The following is an 8,514-nucleotide window of genomic DNA, read 5'->3' as shown; positions in this document are numbered from 1 at the left end:
ACAAGACATCTTTCCGCTCTCAGTGAAAGTCTAGAGACTCCCAGGAGCTCAAGGCAGATGAGCAAAAATATTGTCTTGGATTTACAACACCGAGAGAAAGATAGGCACTGCCAGACTGGATTAGACCTGTAGTCCATCTAGCCCAGTATCCAGTGACCAGTACCAGATGCTGCAGAGGAAGGTGGAAGAAGCCATTTAATAGGCATCTATGTGATAACCTGCTCCCAGGGAAATTTGCCTCCCCCTGGAGACCCAATAGTTAGACATATTTTGTGCTGTAAATCAGGAAGGTTTTGAGCCCTTCCAAGACTTTGTTTTTTTAAAAATCTTCACTACTGTAATTAAATATTCTGGTAACCCATATATGTCTACAGTCCCTCTTTAAATACTGCTAAACTCTTGTCCACATTGATATCTTGCGGCTTTGAATTCCACAGCCTACTTGAACGCTGTTTGATTTTACAGTTGTGACCTTCACAGAGACACCCTTTCTGGCCGTCCACATCTCAGAGTGGCCCATTTTATCTTGACATGCATGTAAACATATGGTGAAAGCTGTCATTGTATTTATATGTCCTACACTGAAGCTATTTATAAACATATTTCAATGCCTCATTATCTAATCTATCTATCTATCTATCTATCTATCATTTTCTCCACTCCTGAGAGTTCAAATTATGCCACTGCCTCTTTCCAGTATATGGGATTTTGAGAGACAATACCAGAGATACAAGCTGGGAAGAATATATTTCGGGCTTCCACCATGTTGTATAACTTGTTTTGCCGGGGCTGGGATTCTGTTCAGAGGTGGGGCAACTATTGCCGAGAAGCTCTTCAGATTGACAGACACAGACACCTCTTGGGAAGTCTGATGGCCTTCCGCCTGCCTGGGTCCCCGTCGGAGTTGGAGGCCTTGGGGTTAGAGATGTGTATAGACGGTTGGCTTAAAACTCTCTTATTCTCCCATGTTAGTCTCTTTTCCTGCTGTTTAGATTAAATAATATTTTGGTTCAAGAAGACTGACCGGTCACTTGTCTCACCACTTATCACAGACTCCCAGAGAGAAGGACCACGGGCGCCATACCCTTTCGGACCTGCTCTACCCACAGTTGACACATAGTGTGCTGTAGCACAGTGTGGGAGGTTGGCAGGATCATGGGATTCCACGCTATGAGAGGGCAAGGTACAAGACCTGACATCTGAAAGTCAGAGACCAGAGAGGGAGCAGAGATGTAAGTAGCCCTGTAACTCTGAGGTGTATCTACAGGGAAGAAATTCTGGAGCCCTCAGCCAGTCAGGAAACAGAAATATGCCCTATCATACCTGTTACCACACAGCAACACAGCTATGAATTCCTGCGTTCACAATCAAGCCAGAGAACAAAACCTTAGAAAATTTACTTGCTGATTAAATTTCCAGAAGCAAATAAACCTGAGTCAATTTGGGAACTAGTCACTGATATTCCGTGGGGTCTCCTATCGCTTAACCCCTGTCACAATCGGGCCAGAGCACACGGCACCTGTAGAAATGGGACCCCTTGAGAAATCCTGACTTGGAGCATCAGGGTATTAACACTCTGACCTCGCTTTGAATCTCAGATTTCTGTGTAGCTTGAATAACCGACCATTGACCCTGGGTACATGTAGCAGTGGGGTTCCCAAGCTACCTAGCGCTGCCTGCCCTCCAGCCCTGTCACTGAGTCACCCCAACACCCAGCTGAGTCCTCTGCCACTGCACAGAACATTTGCAAAGGGAAACAGTTTGCAGCCTTTCCCCTTCACTTCGCATTTCAAAGCTAGTGAAACCTGCCAACGTACCCAATTCCTGCTAGAATAGGAGCCGCTGACACCAGAGATCTTCACCCTAAAGGACAAGGAGTCATCGGCAATGTTGCACAGGCAGCAGGCAGTATCTGTTCAGACACGGAGCAGCCGTCTTTATGAAGCAGGCCTGCACATTCCCTTGGGGGCCACTTGGCCATCAGGGAACCTCAGCTGCTTGGCTTCGTGTGCACCATCTTGACCATTTAACCCCATCATGGCCAATGCAAATTTTAGGTGGCCAATATTCAGGGGATGTGTGGTGATGCTACCCAACTGGACCGCAGCACAAGCCCTGCTGCAGGCTTTATTCCTGGAATCCGGGCCTGTGATCAATGTTCATGTGGTTCTGATTAGTCACATGGCTACCTCGAGGGCGGCCGAGTGCTAACAGTCATGATGTCACAGCTTTGATCTTGCTGAAATGAAATAAAATAGAATAATATGATAATAATAATAGTAATAATAATAATAATAATATAGGACCAGATTTTTCTCGGCAGCCTCTTTTCTGCATTACAAACCCAGGGTACAGACAGGGAAGGGAGATTCCAGAAGGTTCCATAAAAGGAAATTTCTCTTAGATTATTGCAGGAGGGGGATTCCCTTCCCTTCTCTCCAACGAATGAAAAGGGGGACCCATGATCCAGTGATCCCCAAAGTTATGCACAGATCTCAGTGAACCACTGGTAGTTAGCCCCCCCGCACCACCATCTCTTGTCCTCCACAACTGCTGTAGAATCCTCTCCAGCTCCCTGCTAGCACAGATTCATCAGAGATGTGCTACCAGGGCCTGTCACAGTAGCCACTGCCCACAGGATGTGGTGAAGGAATGTTTTACAAGGTGGATGGGGACGTACAGAGATGAGAAGGATGGTTAGAGGATCTGATGTGCACAATACCTTAGCCATAGACTGGGCAGGAGGCTTCTACCTTTCCATATACACAGTGAAGCCATACACTCAGTCAGTGCAACCTTAATTTATGTTGCAGGAGAGAGGAATATGAAAAGCCTCAAATTTCTCCTGGGGATCCAAAATGTCAGCTCTGTAAACAAAAGCTCTTGCCTATCTATCCTGTGTAACTTTAGCGCTCTCATGGCCAAGATGGAGTCTGCTCTGCAGGCAACTCTGGCCAAGAGAAGGCGCGCACAGGAAGGCAGCAGGAGAAATCCCTTCCATCCCAGGGGCACCTGTTTCAACCCCCCCAAAGTGAACACCCACACCCATGGGAAAACTACAGTGGATAGAACAAGGGAAATACTTTTTTACAGAGGGATGAGAGGAGAAAAACAACAAGAGGAAATATAGGGGGAGCAGGAAAACAGGGCTGCATCCAAACCAAGGCCCCACAGGCCCAATAGTAGCACAGTCTGGAAAAGCAGACACTGAGCAACATGTCTGCACACAGAGTTCCAGTCCAGTGGTGAGTCTTGGGTGCTCCTGGTTGTCTTTGGCGCCAGTGAACTTTCCCCCAACAAACCCCTCCGGTGCCCTCTTCTGCCGCTCTCTGCAAAGCCACACAGAGCGACCACCTCCCCACTTAACTAGCTAGCAGCCTCCCTCCTTGTCCCCAATGCAGAGTCACAAGCCCCAGTTCTCACAGCCCCATGCAGTTCTGGGCAGCCGTGATACTGGGTCCAGCTCTGGCCTGTCCTTCTCGGGCAATTCCTCCCTGGCACAGTGCTGCTCCTGGCTCCTGTCCTGGGGTGTCCCCGATCGGCCCTGTCCGTCTCAGGCCTTGGGCAGGTTCTCTGTTGCTTCACTTTTCCAGGGCCTGCAGCCTGCCTCTCCCTCTCCCTGGAGCTCCAGCGCTGCCCCCTGGAGTTTCCCTCCTTTTTTCTTACTCTCTCCCTCCCCCTTAGGAAAAAGCTCTCTAAAGGGGCCATGCTCTCTAAACTCCAAAGGGGTTATACTCTCCCCCCCAAAAAGAAATAATCCTTTATGTCCCCATCAAGGTAGATAACTCTAAACCATGGATCCCCAGCAGGAGACCCAGGGCCCCCATTCATCAGAAGCATTCCCATCATCTATCCTACAGGACCTCGAGGGGTGGAACAGGTTTCCCATGAGGCAGCTCGCCCCCCGTGGCACTCCAGGGATCTGTAGGTCACTGGGTTCCCCTAAACGATCATACGTCAGCACACACCTGGGCTTCCCTTCCCTAGAGGAACGTCTAAGCTAGCTGTCGGGTATTGGCTGAGGTGATACCAATGAACACGGAGGCAAGATGATAGGTCCTTGAGGCCCAAATTTGAGTGCATCTGGGTTTAAAGTGGCTGTTTGGGGTACAGGGTTTTCTGCCTGCACTGAACCTTCCTCATCATGTTCTTGGGGGGGTCTCCACAGCTTGGGACAGTGGGGCCTCGGGAGTGCTCAGTGTGGGTTCTTCCCCTTCACCATCTCTTTCTGTGACAACAAGAGGATCCATTAGGGTCGGGGCATTCCAAACTGGATGTTCGCCAGACCCCATTTCATCCTCACTCTCCAAGGAGCTGGGTTTTTGCAAAGGACAGGTATATTTCCATCGTTGGGACCGTGTCCAACTCGCAGGGCCGGGAGTCTCAGAATCTATGGAAACATCCTCATGGGGAAACAATACTTGTCCTACAGGTAACAGATGATTCCAGTGGAGAGTTTTGGTGGGGCCGTGACTGCCCTCAGAACGTATGCGATACACTGGTTCATCCCCAAGTTTCTTCTCTATAATGTATGAGTGTGACTCCCAACGATCTGCAATTTTGTGTTTTCCCTGTAGTCCGAGATTTCAGGCCAAAACTCGGTCACCAACCTGAATCTCCTGTTGCCTCACTCGCTGATCATATCGGGTTTTATTCTTTTGATTCTGGTGACCAGCTGCTTGTGTCGCTATCCGATATGCCTCCTTCAGTTGATCTCTTAAGCGAGTCACACACCCCAAGTATGTTTCTGGGAGTGCCCAATCTGAAGACACTCCAAAACAGAGATCAATCGGCAACCGGGCCTCTCGACCGAACATTAACATGTATGGTGTGAACCCAGTTGCATTGTGTCGAGTGCAGTTATACGCATGTACTAAATGCTCCCCGTGAGGCTCCAGTATTTTTTCTTCTGAGGCTCCAGAGTTCCCAGCATGTTCAGTAGTGTGCGGTTGAATTGTTCTGGTAATGGATCCCCTTGGGGGTACAGGTGACTCCCCCCGAGAATGAACGTAACCGCTTGTATGGAGCACTTTCATATACCGGCCTCAATGCATCTTTGAGAGTGTTTCCCAGCTCTTTGGCCCATCCCACCAGGCTGGGTGCTGCAGGTGTTGGAGCCCCTCCTAATGCCAAAATTAATTCTTCTCTTGTCCGCTTCTCATCCACCATCAGAGCTTGCAATCTCTGCGCAAAAGAATCCACCTCAAGTGACACAGGAACACTAGGAGGGGACTGCTCTGCCCCAGAATTGTCCAGGGAATACCTTCTACTTGCACCTCTTTGGGCACTTTATCAAGATCTGTTTCCTTGGGGTGAGTACATAGAGCTACCATGCCCTTCACTTTGCGGTTCTAAATACGGGTGCGGACCTTTACTCTCTCTAGTATTTCAGCTGCATCTAAGCTCTCCTCAATTTCATTTGGTTCTGTTGATGACACTAGGCCTAGTGAACCAAAGTTCTTCAATGTTTAACTCTAATCGACCTCGAAAGCTAGATGCATGGAATGTGTAAACAGCCAATTATCAGTTACAACCCCCGCCCCCATACCAGGTACCAAGCGATAATGATGAGGCTAGCATGTTTCTGGCTGAAGAGGTACTAAACCAAGGGTAAACAAGACCAGGTAACAGTTTAGAGAGAAGTTACTAACAAGCTAGATTTATAGCCCTAGAATGATTTAACTGCCTAAATGTTTAAACACGCCTTTGGTAGAGAGGGGAGGGGGAGGAAAGGGAGGGGTAGGGGGTAGAGGGTGGTAGGGGAGGGAAGAGGGGGGGTTTACTTGTAAAATGTATAAGAAGAGAGAAACTGTTTTTGCTGGTGTGCTTGATCTGAGACTTGCCTGTCTCCTTGCACCATTTTGAGATCTCAAATAAACTTTGATTGCTTCTCCACCCCGGTATGTTTATTAGCGCAAAGCACACCGGGAAACAAACCCCACTGTTGCTGTCCTCGGGCCTCTGTGCCGGCAACAGTCTCATCTCTTCTGGGAATCCCACCACCAGCACAGCTTTGGTTACTGGGATTCGTGCCCCTCGGCACAGGTCTTCTAATAATCCTCTCTCCATTTTTTTTTTTAAACTGAGATGAAAGTCACTCAGGAGTTTCTTTGCTCTGTGAAGAAGAGCCCAGGGTGTACAACGTAGGGGTGTGTGTGTGTGTACTGCAAAGTCCCCGTACGGGCCACCAAGTGTAACTCTAGCGCCCTCGTGGCCAAGATGGAGTCGGCTCTGCAGGCAGCTCTGGCCAAGAGAAGGCGTGCACAGGAATGCAGCAGAAAAAATCCCTTCCACCCCAGAGGCACCTATTCCAACCCCCCCAGAGTGAACACCCACACCCACAGGAAAAATACAGTGGATATAACAAGGGAAATATTTATTTACAGAGGGATGAGAGGAGAAAAACAACAAGGGGAAATATAGGGGGAGCAGGAAAACAGGGCGGCATCCAAACCAAGGCCCCACAGGCCCAGTGGTAGCACAGTCTGGAAGGGCAGACACTGAGCAATGTGTCTGCACACAGAGTTCAGGAGTCCTGAGCAAAGTTCCAGTCCAGTGGTGAGTCTTGGGTGCTCCTGGTTGTCTTCGGTGCCAGTGAACTTTCCCCCAACAAACCCCTCCGGTGCCCTCTTCTGCCGCTCTCTGCAAAGCCACACAGAGCGACCACCTCCCCTCTTAACTAGCTAGCAACTTCCCTCCTTGTCCCAGAGTCACAAGCCCCAGTACTCACACCCCATGCAGCTCTGGGCAGCCGTAATACTGGGTCCAGCTCCGGTCTGTCCTTCTCAGGCGATTCCTCCCTGGCACAGTGCTCCTCCTGGCTCCTGTCCTGGGCTGTCCCCGATCGGCCCTGTCCTTCCCAGGCTTCAGGCAGCTTCTCTCCTGCATCACTTTTCCAGGGCCTGCAGGCTGCCTCTCCCTCTCCCTGGAGCTCCAGCGCTGCCCCCAGGAGTTTCCCTCCTTTTTTCTTACTCTCTCCCTCCCCCTTAGGAAAAAGATTTAAAGGGCCATGCTCTCTAAACCCCAAAGGGGTTACACTTGCATTGGGATGGACTGCACCCTCAGCAAGCTTGCAGATGTTACTAAGCTGTGGGGAGAAGTAGATGCATTGAAGGGTAGGGATAGGGTCCAGAGAGACCTAGACAAATTGGAGGATTGGGCTAAAAGAAACCTGATGAGGTTCAACAAGGACAAGTGCAGAGTCGTGCACTTAGGACGGAAAAATCCCATGCACTGTTACAGTCTGGGAACCCACTGGCTAAGCGACAATGGATGACCTGGGCCTTACAATGGACAAGAAGCTGGATATGAGTCAACAGTGTGCCCTTGTTGCCAAGAAGGTTAACAGCATATTGGGCTTCATTAGTAGGAGAATTGCCAGCAGATCAAGTGATTAAACCCCTCTATTCATCAGTGGTAAGGCCACATCTGAATTATTGCATCCAGTTTTCGGCCCCTGGCTAGAGAAAGGATGTGGACAAATTGGAAAGAGTCCAGCGCAAGAAAAATAAAATTATTAGTGGACTGGGGCACATCACTTATGAGGAGAGGCTGAGGGAATTGGGCTTATTTAGTTTGCAGAAGAGAAGAGTGAAGAGGCGGGGGATTTGATAGCAGCCTTCACCTACCTGAAGGGGGGTTCCAAAGAGGATGGAGCTTGGCTGTCCTCAGTGGTGGCAGATGACAGAACAAGGAGCAATGGTCTCAAGTTGCAGTGGGGGGGTCTAGGTTGGATAATAGGAAACATTATTTCACTAGGAGGGTGGTGAAGCACTTTAAGGCCCAGCTGGACAAAGCCCTGGCTGGGATGATTTAGTTGGGGTTGGTCTTGCTTTGAGCAGGGGATTGGACTAGATGACCTCCTGAGGTCTCCTCCAACTCTTATCTACTATGATTCTATGATTCATTGAGGGGAAAGTGACCTCTCCTAACGAGTTTGCATTGTACAGATACGTGTGCAGTGTAAGACAGTATAATTCTGGGATTATTCTGCAGAAAGGGAACAAGGCAGGGGAGCTGGTAAATTGGCTGTTGTCTCCTATTAGTGCATGAGTGGCTTAGGTAAAGCACTCAGGTAGCTCAGTTGGGTGTGTGGCACTACCTGGTGTCGTGTTGGCTGATAACAGGGTCTGGAGACTCTAGCTGTGTCACCCCCAGAGCAATGTAAAAGTGACCAGCCCAGCAGGGCTTTGTTGGGCCAGGCACTGCTCTCCAATCCTTCACTCTCTGAAAGAACATCCTGATGCCTCCTCTTACTGCCGAGCTGCAGGACAGACCCAGAACTCCCTCGTCAAAGAGTGCTGTGCTAATGACAGGTCTTATCACCAAGGGGTGTTGGGAAAAGTTCAGGTTCTCCAACCAGTGCCCCAATACAGAGGAATACAGAGCTGAAATCTCCATTAGGCACTTAGCTGTGGCCCCAATTATTGCATTGTCCGAGCGACTCGCAATCTCTAATATATTTATCAATACAACACCCTGTGCAGTAGGGCAGTGCTACCAACACCACTGGTC

This window comes from Trachemys scripta, chromosome 1, assembly GCF_013100865.1.
Source record: "Trachemys scripta elegans isolate TJP31775 chromosome 1, CAS_Tse_1.0, whole genome shotgun sequence".
Classification (NCBI taxonomy): domain Eukaryota; kingdom Metazoa; phylum Chordata; order Testudines; family Emydidae; genus Trachemys; species Trachemys scripta.
This window is presented reverse-complemented; position numbering follows the sequence as displayed.